The sequence below is a fragment of the Episyrphus balteatus genome, chromosome 2, assembly GCF_945859705.1.
Source record: "Episyrphus balteatus chromosome 2, idEpiBalt1.1, whole genome shotgun sequence".
NCBI classification, from domain to species: Eukaryota; Metazoa; Arthropoda; class Insecta; order Diptera; family Syrphidae; genus Episyrphus; species Episyrphus balteatus.
Window position 1 is genome coordinate 29,837,425 of NC_079135.1, and position 11,712 is coordinate 29,849,136.

General features: G+C 32.1%; 1 protein-coding gene across 1 annotated transcript in view; it reads right to left on the reverse strand.

Annotated features, from left to right (window-relative positions):
- LOC129912041 (uncharacterized) overlaps positions 1 to 10,291 on the reverse strand; it is a 43,102-nt gene extending 32,811 nt beyond the window's left edge. Inside the window, exon 1 of the mRNA XM_055990132.1 lies at positions 9,077 to 10,291. The gene's annotated coding sequence lies outside the window, so the exon portion shown is untranslated. The remainder of the gene's footprint in view (positions 1 to 9,076) is intronic.
- Between the last annotated feature and the right edge of the window lie 1,421 nt (positions 10,292 to 11,712).

The window sequence follows — 11,712 nt, forward strand, 5'->3', positions numbered from 1 at the left end:
GGTAGGTATCCTAAAAGTATGCAATTTTATACCGACTTCCAAAAAGGACAAGGTATTCGATTCCTTATTTGCAATTTTAAAAGTCTTCAGCATTTTAATCCGTATGTCGATATTTACCTTAATTTATAATTTCTTCCATTAAAAGAAAAACTAATAACAATCCATCCATTGAATATTATATAGGTAATCAAATCACAATCTAAAAAATAGTGAATTCTAAAAGTCTCTACTTCATATACCTACAAAGACTCGTGTCTCAAAATGATTTCAATACATCAGCAATTACCTATTACAATACCATGTGCGATTCAACTTACATGGTATGCTCGATAAGTCAACGCTTTTAATTTGCTTCTAGCCACAAAATACAAATGGTCTTACCCACACACATGGCTTATAACCCTCCCTATTTTTAATCACAGTGACGTGACAAGATAAGCCATGTACTTGACTACCAAATGTCAACCCTCGAAAAAGGTCACTAGTCACTTATGTTAAACTGAAAACCAAAGCCCTCGTCCATCACACCACAACTGGCTGCACAGATAAGTTGATTCCATTGCCGCACGTAATGAAGGTGGATTTATAATTATGGAAGCCTTTTACTAAAATATGAACACTTCAATGTTACATATAGTGAGTGTACACTCCAAAACTGGTTTAAAAAACATGCCGCCCTTTAACATATAGTATTTTCTACCAACTAATGATGATAATGAGAATAAAAATAATAAAAATCAATATCGAATTGAAAAAAATCGATATAAATCTATATCGAAATGCACTAAAAACCCACTTCAAGTGCAGATTTAAAAGAAAAAAAAAGAAAAAAAAAATCAGATCAAATACTCTAGAGTCTATATTTTGTAGAGACACTCAAAGTCCAGTCATAGTAGTCGTCTAATAGGTACGTGACGAAACCTAGGTAAGTGGTGTAGCGTGCGCACAAGCTGTCATCGTTGGCTGTTTGACACATTTCTATGTGATACGACGGACGACAACAACTATCAAGTAATTGCGATTGGTATTTTGGTGTCGTCTGTATAAACTTGTTCGATATTAAATTCGATTAGATATAAACAAAAAGGAACAATGAAATATGTGGTCATTGTCTATGTCTTTTTAACTTGGCTTTATATTTTATTTAATAGTTTCATAGACCGTGTGCTGTTTTTATACAAAAAACAAAAAAATATCAGCCCTTTTGTAAATGAAACAATCGATATATAAAAATATTTGTAGCCTGCAATGACTGTATAATTAAAGACACGTTTTTGATTTTTGTTTCACCTTCTTAAAAACAACCATCCCCCACCCACTTGGGTTTTTTATTTGTGTGAGGTAGATTTGTAATGTCATTTTGTACGGCGCACATGATGTCTAGCAAAATTTTGTGTTTCTTTCACAATAAACAGTGTATGTCTCAAGTTTATAGCCCAATGAATATAGCAATAGTTGCAGAAATAATTGAACTTGCAACAACTTTTTTTTTGTCATTTGGTTGGTGAATGAATGAAATTTTGTGAATATCTATACAAATTGGTAGACGACATCCAAATGTCGACTTCTCTGCCAAATGTGTGCTTTTGGTTCGAGATTGGTCAATTTATATATAGTTCATATTTGCTTTGAATATTTTCGAAATTACAAAAAAACAAAAAAGAGTCGAAAGCAAAAACTCTGTAAGGTGATTTTAATTAACTTGAGTGTGCTGAATTCAAAACTGTTAACAGATTTATTACATCACGTCTAGTTTTTGAGCTCTGCTCATCACTATTTTTGCTATAAAGTTCCAAAAACTAATCTTGAATGAAATGTTTTTTTACTTTTGATCTAAAATATATAATTTTCCGTAATATTTTGCCTTTTTTATACAAATCAGGAATCCAAAACTGGAATTTACTTCAAATCTGCTTCAAAAAAAAAGAAGTTCACTTAACCACCAAGATTTTGAGATATCATAAATTTCTATACCAAATATCTTTGAGAAAAAATAGTTTTGAAAAAATAAACATATTTAAGACGATAAAATATGGCTTTTGGAGATTGCATTAGTAGTTTTGCAAAAAATAATTTAACGATGATGAAATTCAACGCCAAAAGTACCAACAAAATGCGTTTTTGACCTTTTAATATTCAAATATTTCGAAAACGTGACGTGCCAGTGAAATTTTGACTTCGAATTCGGAATCAGCACACAAAAATCCTTTAGAAGAGTATGGTTTAGTTCAAGCTCAATTTTCGTTGCCGACCAGTGTTATTAGTGTAGTTGTATTGTTTTATGACCTGGTAAATACAAAGTGATAAAACTTTTAATTTTTCAAATACACTTTGTTTCTGCTTTGTAAAATTATTATCTTTTACAATTAATTCGTACTTTTTGTGCCAAACACCTACAAGCAAGTTGATTTTAAAGTTTAAAAGATAATGGTTTACGGGATTTTTAGGTGCACTAGATGATAGTTATTATTCTTATATACAAACAATTTTACTAAATTGTTTATGTCTTACACATTATAAGTATGCACACTTAATCTTTGCCTAAAGGCATTGAAAATTGATTATTTCTTCGTTTTTGTTCATTCGGCTGTACATCGGTCTACAAAGATGTCGAGAGAATCATAACCAGGGAACGGATTTTCCTAACAAGCAAGCGATTCCCTTTTTAAAGAATATCAAAGAAAATTAATTATTGCAAATTTTCAACTTCAATCAGGGACTTAAAATAGTTGTAAAAATAAGTTCTGTAATTAATGGCGACATAAACTCCAGACCTCCCAAAAACATTGAAGTGAATAACTTCGACACTTTTAAATCGGGTCTGCTCGTTTCTGCTCAAGTAGAGAGGTCTTTTAGCTCATTTAAGACGCTTCTTAAAAACAATCGCAGGAGACTGTTTCCTGAAAACTTTTTTTCATTTAATAAATGTCGTTTTTTGCCTTTTATTTACCTTTTTTGAATTTTTTAGGTCATAAAAATCCTTTCCTTATCATAACTCATTCATATATTAACACACCGGCTTTAAGTCGCGAGTCTATCAAAGAAAACACAATTTTGTTGACCAAAAACATCTAAATGTTAGATCAGGGGCAAGATCTAGAGAATAGATTGGGCGCGGAAGAGATTGAAAGATAAATTGGCCATAGTAGGCAACGACTTGTGAGTTGTGACACAGAGCATTGCCTTGGTAAAAGATGACTGTTACACTTTGGGCCGCCTCGGTCTTGGTTCGGCAACTTGTGTTTACTGTAATCTGAGCTGACAGCCAATTCCGGAGTGCATTATTACATATTGATGAGAATAATCGGTATTTATAGGCCCTCCGCATTCTTTGTTTGAGTTTGTTTTCTGCGATAAAGTGACACTTCAAACAATTTATGAATGTTTTTTTCTTTTTACTTATAACTACTTTAGGTTCATCATTTACCTTGTAGGGAAATAGATGCAAAAATCATTCCATCTGAATCTATATCCTGAAAGTTCCATGGACCCAAACTCAATTTTGCTTTTTAGATTTTTTCGACCAAGAACTTAAAACCACAGCTCTCTAAAGCTTAAACTCTCCAATACCAAAAATTAAGCAAATGATGATAAAATATTTCAGAGAAGTAAGATAGATATCTACCTTGTTATTTTCAGTTTTTAATTTCTTATCTAGCAATTAATCTTCCTTAAAAACAAATTTGAGTCTTATTCATCCTTGACCTTATAGTAGTAAAAATCCTTCACAGAAACCACAAAAACCATTTTTTTTTTTTTTTTTTGTAATTTCAATGTGGTTAAACCTCTCTCTCTCTCTTGTGAAAACAAAATAAATGATAAAACGATTTTTTTCTGTGAAATGAAAAATTTCTTTAACTGATATTTTGTATTTATATCTAATTTTTCAAATCAAAGTTTCTCTCGTTGTCTTCTGCTTGAGGCTACATTAAAAAACCACTTCGGGCTCTAGCTTTTGCAAAATAAACAGAAAAAAAAGAAGACAAAAAAATCACAGAGTTGTTTAAAAAAAAAAAAGAAATCCTCCCATCATCAAAATAAGAATCAGAACCAAAACCAGAGAGTGACATTGAAAAAAAAAACTGAATGTAAACTAGGTTGGCAAGTACGCGCGGTGTAGGTGGTGCAGGTGGGTGTTCCCCTTCGTTTTACTTAACCTGCCTCAACACAACTCTGACGTCATAGGTATTTACCAAACAACAAATAAATAATATGAGTACGTGTCCTGTTTTGTATAGAATTTCAAGTGAATGGACTACAGTCGACTCCCTCTAAGTCGAGCTATCACGGGATATTATAATTAGTTCGAGTTAGAGGGAGTTTAAAATAAATCGAATTAGAAGGATTATTTTTTTTTTTGTTTTTTATTGAATATAAAAAAGATAACAATGAATAAATAAATAATCAAAAGTTTCTTACTTCGGTTCAGAGCAAATTTGCTCCACTTTTGAGAAAAAAAAAACAATCTACTGCAATGCTCCGATTTTTCGAGATTCACTTCACTTTTTCCATACAGAGAAATTGTTTACCTAAACTAAAATAACTAATCAGATTGAAATGTTTGTAATTGAAATTGTATTTATTTTAGAATAATTGCAAACACATTTTTGAACCACTACTTGCATTAATGTGGTTTATAAAAAAATATTTATTGGTCCAAGGTTATTTTAAATTGAACTTTAAAATTGAATCAATGTTAAATTTCCTGAAAAACAATGCCGACTTTTCACTAGTCGATTTTTACCGTGCGACGAAGCTTTTCGACTCTTGTGAGTCGATTTTAGCCGCACGATATGTCGGTCGACTAGGATTTTTCTATGGGGAATGTCAATTTAGTCGCCTGCGACATACGTTCACACGAGTCGAAAAGCTTCGCCGCACGGCAAAAATCGACTCGTGAAAAGTCCCCATAAGCCGCAGATGACTAAAGTGACAATTCCCAATGAAAAATCCTAGTCGACTTAAGCCGTGCGACATATTGTGCGGCTAAAATCGACTTGTGAAAAGGATTTTTTGTTTCAAATCTACTCCGGAAATATTGCATGGGCTCCACTTTTCTTTCCAATTTGCTCCAAAATTTCATGACCGAGGTTCGAACCCTGTTTGCGAGTGTCTATTCTATTGACAATACAAAATGCGCGAGAGTGATTTTTAAATTGTTTGTTTCTGAAAAATAAAATCCACGACTGGGTCGCACGTACTTGCTCTTCCAGTTTAAAACACTTTTATGTTGGTTAACTACTTTAATATTATAAGAGCTGCGTCTATTGATTTAGGGGAAGAGCCGATTTGGAGACCAAATTTGTATTTTATAGGAAAGGTTAATCAAAATCGTTAGAGCGAGATACATATTAAAAAACAGAAAACAAAACAAACATGTAAATTGCGAAAAAAAAATCTGTACCAAATTTCAAGAAAATCCGTCTACCCGTTTAGACTGTAGGTACTTGTACAGATGGTGCGCACCGATGCACAGGCCTTTGGACGTCATGACCAAACCCACTTTTTTGGACGGATCTATCATCAAAATGTTATGTCGAATTCCAAACAACCAAAAATTCGATCTGCAGTCGACAGGATTCGGACTTCAGTTTCAAAATTTCGAAGCAAATTTGAAAAAAAGTGAAGTAGATCCAAAATATCGGAAGTAGATTTCAAAATTAAACTTTCAGAAAATTTATTTACAAAAATTTATTCTAAAAAAATTATTTTTCAACAAAATTATTTTCTTTCCCTGGCGAAATCCGCCATTTTGGAAAACGCGAATCGCTCTATATCTCCAAAACTATTTATCCTAGAGAAATTATTATCAGACCAAAGTTCTTTGAAATTTAATTATCTTTTTCTTTGTAATACATTATCTTTCTGAGCGGGCAATAGTTTTGAGGTTATGTCGGTTTTTTTTAAGATCTTATCATTCCCGGTATTAGTTACATACATTTTTAAACAGTTAAAGTTATAGACCACCAAATTTCCAATAATTTGGTATATTTTTGAAAGTCATGCGATGTATGAGTCGAAAGTTATTGATCTGAAAACTGTAGTCTAAGAACAGGAAAGTTAGTAAAAAAACAGACATTTTGTAGAACGAAATATAGGGAGGCTGATTTTTTCAAATCTGAAAGAGGAGTATATTAGAAAAGCTTTAGTCCTGGTTCTCGGGACGCCGAGCACCTGGCGAAATCCGCCATTTAAAAAAACGTGAATTGGTCTATATTTGCTACACTATTGACTTGACCGAATAAGTTACTCAACCAAAGTTGTAGGCAATATAAATATCTGTTCTTGTACATGCACTGTTTTTCAGCGAGGACAACACTTTTGAGGTTTTTTTTTTTTATTTTTTTTATTTTTCTCGGTCTCTATGATAGAAAAATAATTTTTTAGAATCATAAAAGTTGGATGTTTGACTTAAAACACAAAATATGTGTACCACAATATTCTACGGTTTACCATAACCGACCTTAATAACTAACTTCCTCTCATATCATATGTTTCTTGTTCTTACATTACGTACACGATTAAGTATTTTAGGTATGAACCTTATGCAAAAACATATTAGTATATTATTTTTAGAAAATATTGAAAGGGATTGCTCTTAAAATTCCGTATCTTTGGTTTGAAAAATCATATAATCTTCAAAAGTATACCAAATTAAAGGAATATTGATGTTCTACAACTTAAATCAGAGAGAAAAATTAAAAAAACCGAAAAAATAAAAAATTAAACAACATAACCTTAAAAGTGTTGTCCTCGCAGAAAAACAGTGAATGTACAAGAAAAGATATTTATATTACCTACAACTTTGGTTAAGAAACTTATTCGGTCAAGCCAATAGTTTAGTAGATATAGATCAATTCACGTTTTTCAAAATGGCGGATTTCGCCATGGAGTTGGTGTCCCGAAAACCAGGACTTAAGCTTTTCTAATACCCTTATTTCAGATTTGAAAAAATCAGCCTCCCTATATTTCGTTTCTTAAAATGCTTGTTTTATTTACTAACTTTCCTGTACTTAGACTACAGTTTTCAGATCAATAACTTTCGACTCATACATCGCATGACTTTCAAAAATATACCAAATTATTGGAAATTTGATGGTCTATAACTTGTACTGTATATAAAATTATGTTACTATTACCGAGAATGATAAAATCTTTAAAAAAAAGGAAACAAAATAAATTAAAACAACATAACCTCAAAACTATTCCCCGCTAAGAAAAATAATGTATTACAAAGAAAAAGATAATTAAATTTCCAAGAACTTTGGCCTGATAACCATTTCTCTAGAATAAATAGTTTTGGAGATATAGAGCGATTCGCGTTTTCCAAAATGGCGGATTTCGCCAGGGGGGTGGTGTCCCGAAAACAAGGACTTAAGCTTTTCTAATGCCCCTCTTTCAGATTTGAAAAATTCAGCCGTCCTATATTTCGTTCCACGAAAAAGTCTATCTTTCCTGTACTATTATTTTATTATGATCTTTTCCAAAAAAAACTTTCTCATCTAGTGGTTGTAACGGTGCTTTGGGGTATAACGGTTAATTTAGCATAATCTAACAAATTTTTGATCAGGAATTCTTCAAAATTAGTCAAAATTACTTTGATAAACTTTATTTATATCGTGAATTCGAAGAATAGTTGACCTTCATTCATGTTTTGAAATTTCAGTTGAGCTTTTTTTCTCAATGCCTCGACCAGATTTAAAATTGAAGTTAAATCCCTTTCTCTAAATTTATTATTTGAAAAATATTTTTCAATCAGGAAATAGAAGTAGATCCTGAAAAAGAGAAGTAGGGAAGTAGATTTTATTTTTTTTCCCAAAATTGAAGTAAATCTACTTCGATCGAAGTAAAGTCCGAACCCTGGCAGTCGACTTGCAGTCGCTACTTTTTCCTTCACTGAATTCCAATAGAAAAAAAATTCGCTACTTTTTGCCGAAGAATTGATCCTTTTTAAATCTCTTTTTTGAGACGGATTTACTCAGATTTTCAAACACACTACAATTTAGTCAAAAAATGCAAAAAGTCCAACCAAACTAAAATTTTGTAAAGAAATGAAGAACCAGAGCTAATTTTTGAACAAAAAACACAAATTTTACGTTGTTTTGTTTTTACTATGAAGTTATGTATATTCTTTTGCTTCATCGGTTCATACTTGGACAAACACCAATTCACAAAAAGAAATCGCTACCTTTTTTAATTTCCTAAACAGCCAAAAAGTATCGTCTTTAGTAGCGTTTTTGGTAGCGACTGCAAGTGGTTGAAAGGAATTTTTTTTTTTTTTTGACACGAAACCAATTCTTGCCCTAAGAGGAAACTAAAAAATTGGACTTACAGTTATTGAAAATAGGTAGTCCAAGAATCTAAAGAATTTGTTCAAGTTGGAAAGAATTTCGACTTAGAGGAGGGTTTATATGTGAAAAATTCAGGGGAATGCAAAAACATGGTGAAAAAGTTCGAGTTAGAGAGAAATTTGGGAAGGGTATAGCCCGACTCAGGACAAGACGACTTTGTACAACCCGACTAACGACAGCCCGATTCAACCCATTGCCCGACTCAAGATAACCCAACTCATCGCAACTCGACTCATGTCGAGTTCTTACCTGAGTCGAGTTGCGATGAGTCGGGTTATCTTGAGTCGGGATATGGGTTCAATCGGGCTGTCGTGAGTCGGGGTGTACAAAGTCGTGTTGTCCTGAGTCGGGCTCTCTTAACACTAGAAATTTGACTTAGAGGGATTCGACTGTAAAAGTGTAAATACAAGATTGTTTACCTAAAAAGACCAGTTTCTGAATACATGCATAGGTACCTACCTAAAAAAAAACAAAAAATGCTTTACGATATAAAAATGACTCATGCAAACTACTATCAAAGTGCAATTATCACATCAATCTCATCTCAGAATCAAACTTAAGGAAAATAGAAAAACAATTTAGGTATTTTCCTTTTTTGTTCTTCTAGACATTGGACCTGGACATGAAAGTTAGATGTAATACAAAGAAATATTTAACCTACTTCAAACCAATAGAAAAGAAAAAGATGATAAGAAAAAAAATGAATAGGTTAGTGCACCACTTACCTCCTTCAAGTCTCCGTGACGTCGTATTTGCCAGGCGTTTTTTTTTTTTTTTTTGTTTTGTTTTAAGTTGGAATTTATCACTTCTTTTCCGGTCGACTCTCGGCGGCGGTCGAGATCAAGAAAAGTCCTTTTCTTCTGCTTCTTCTTTTTGTCTTGAGTGAATAACAGCTCTCTCACAGCTCTTCTAAGTATACACGACACACGGTTCGGTATATTAGTATTCTTTTGTGTTTCGCGTTTTCTTAATAATGTGTCGTTGTCGTATATTGACTCTTTTATTTCTTTTTTTTTTTGTTCTAAAAAGCTGGTTGTGTGTTGATGATGGCAGAGGCGCTCGCTCAGGCGGAGAAAAAGCCTAGGTTCGGTGACCTGAACTTTTTATTATTATGATGATGATAGGTTAGCTGAGAGATGCTCCAGGAGGACGACGCAGAAGAGAAGCTCCTTCAAAAACCACAACGATGATGGAACAAAACGAACAAACTAAAAACTCGCGCGAATTGACATTCAAAGGAGTTTGCAAAATAAGACGACAACGAGAGATTATTCTAGAGTTGGACTTTCTATCGCCAATTCCAAATGAATCCCACAAAAAAAAAAAAAGCCAACCACAAAACACACAGACTGTTTATGACTTTGAAGGTTTTTTGTTGTTTAAATTTTGTATTTCGCGTGCAAAAGCCAACAGAATCAAAGAGAACCCAGTCAGAGTCACGGGTAACCAGCTACACACTCGATTCGATACAAAAAAAGCAAAAAAGAAAAACAAACAAGAAACAAGAAACAACCAAAAGAACCAACAACAACAACGTCGCACGAATGAAAAACCGATGATGATAATAGGAACAAGTACAAATACACTCGACGACTTCGTTTGACTCCAACTCCACGATTATTACGATTGCTATACTGTGCCGAGAGGTGCGAGTTTGAGAGAGTTCCAAATGGCAAAGCAAAAAAGTAGCAAAGCAAAAAATTTGTTTCTGTTCTGATGGATTCTTTTATTTCGTTTTAGTATTTCTTTTTTTTTTACAAAACTTTTTGTTTGTGGTAAGGAGTGCAAAATAAAATAAAGAAATTAAAGAAGAATATTTTGTTCTTTTTTATTAATTTTTTGGGAAAAGAAGATAACAGATTAGCCACAGAAAAGGGTACTTTTCTAAGTGTAAGTATATTTGATTTGTTTTTTTTTTTTTTTTTTCAAAGAGATAACAAGTAACGAAATTATCAAAGCTATATATAATATTTATTATTATAATAAAGAAGAATTAAATAATATAATTATAGTCTTTTTCTACGACGACAACGACGATTCGTTCACGACCCGTAGAGAATTTTCAATGAATTAAACACGGCAAATGGGATGGACAAAAAATTTGAAATGAAAATTTTTGACAGTTCTTAACAAAAAAAAAAAAAAAAAAAAAAACTCAACTTTGGTGCGAAGTTGGGTTCAGTTGATTTTTTTGACGAAAGTTGATAAACGGATACAGCGGATGTTTTGAAAGTTAAAGGGTGTTAGATAGCGGGTTGAGTTTACGAAAAAATTAATTTAAAAATAATTGTTTTTGCAGTTTGTTTTCTGGAATTAAATTTTAAAATATGTATTACACTGGTTAACAAAATTAAACTTTTTTTTGTTGTCGAAACAAAAATATACTTTTCTGAAGGTTTTCTGTGTGCTGAATTCGAATCCGAAGTAAAAAAAAAATTAATCAGCTCCCGTTTTTGAAATATTACCGTTAGAAAATGCACCACTTCGGACCTTATTCTTTTATATATCGAAAATGGTTTGAGCATATTTAGTAACGGTTTTTATAAGAATTATTTACCACCTTTTTAAATCTGTTTAAATCTTTCCGATATCTTTTTTACTGCCCGAGATATCCTCAGTTGTTTGGTATTTTTATAAATTTTATTACGTCATTATCTTCTTTATGATATATATGAAGCCAAACCCACTGACTTCAGTTTAAGATATCTCGGGCAATACAAAAGATCTTGAAAGGATTTAAACAGGTATCGAAAGATGGAAAACAGTTCTTATAGAAACCGTAACTAAATAATTATGCTCAAACAATTTTCCTTATACAAAAGAATAATATCCGACGAACTCAAAAAAACATTTTTTTGTATTTTCTTACGGTATATCTCAACAACGGGAGCTGATTAGTTGTTTTTGACTTTGAATTCGAGTATATCAGAAAAGTATATTTTTGTTTCGACAAAATCCTTGTAAACCAGTGTTATAGATAAAATGCTAGGCTATTACACTGCACAACAAAATTAAACTTTTTGTATGATGAATAAACCAAACCATACTTTTCCAAAGGTTTTTGATGTGCTGAATTCGAATCCGAATTTAGAAATATTCTATCAGCGTTTTTTTTTTAAATATTAACGTTAGAAAATTTTTTTAACACTTTTTGTGAAGGTTTGTATAAGAATTGCTTTTCTTCTTTAAAAATCTGTTAAAATTTTTGTGATGTCTTTTCTATAATCTGAGATATTTTAATTTGAAGCTGCTGCAGTTATTGATAAAATAAGCCAAAACACACGTACTTAAACTTAAAATATCTCGAATAATAAAACAGACATCCGAAAGATTAAAACAGATTTTCAAAGAAGAAAAACAG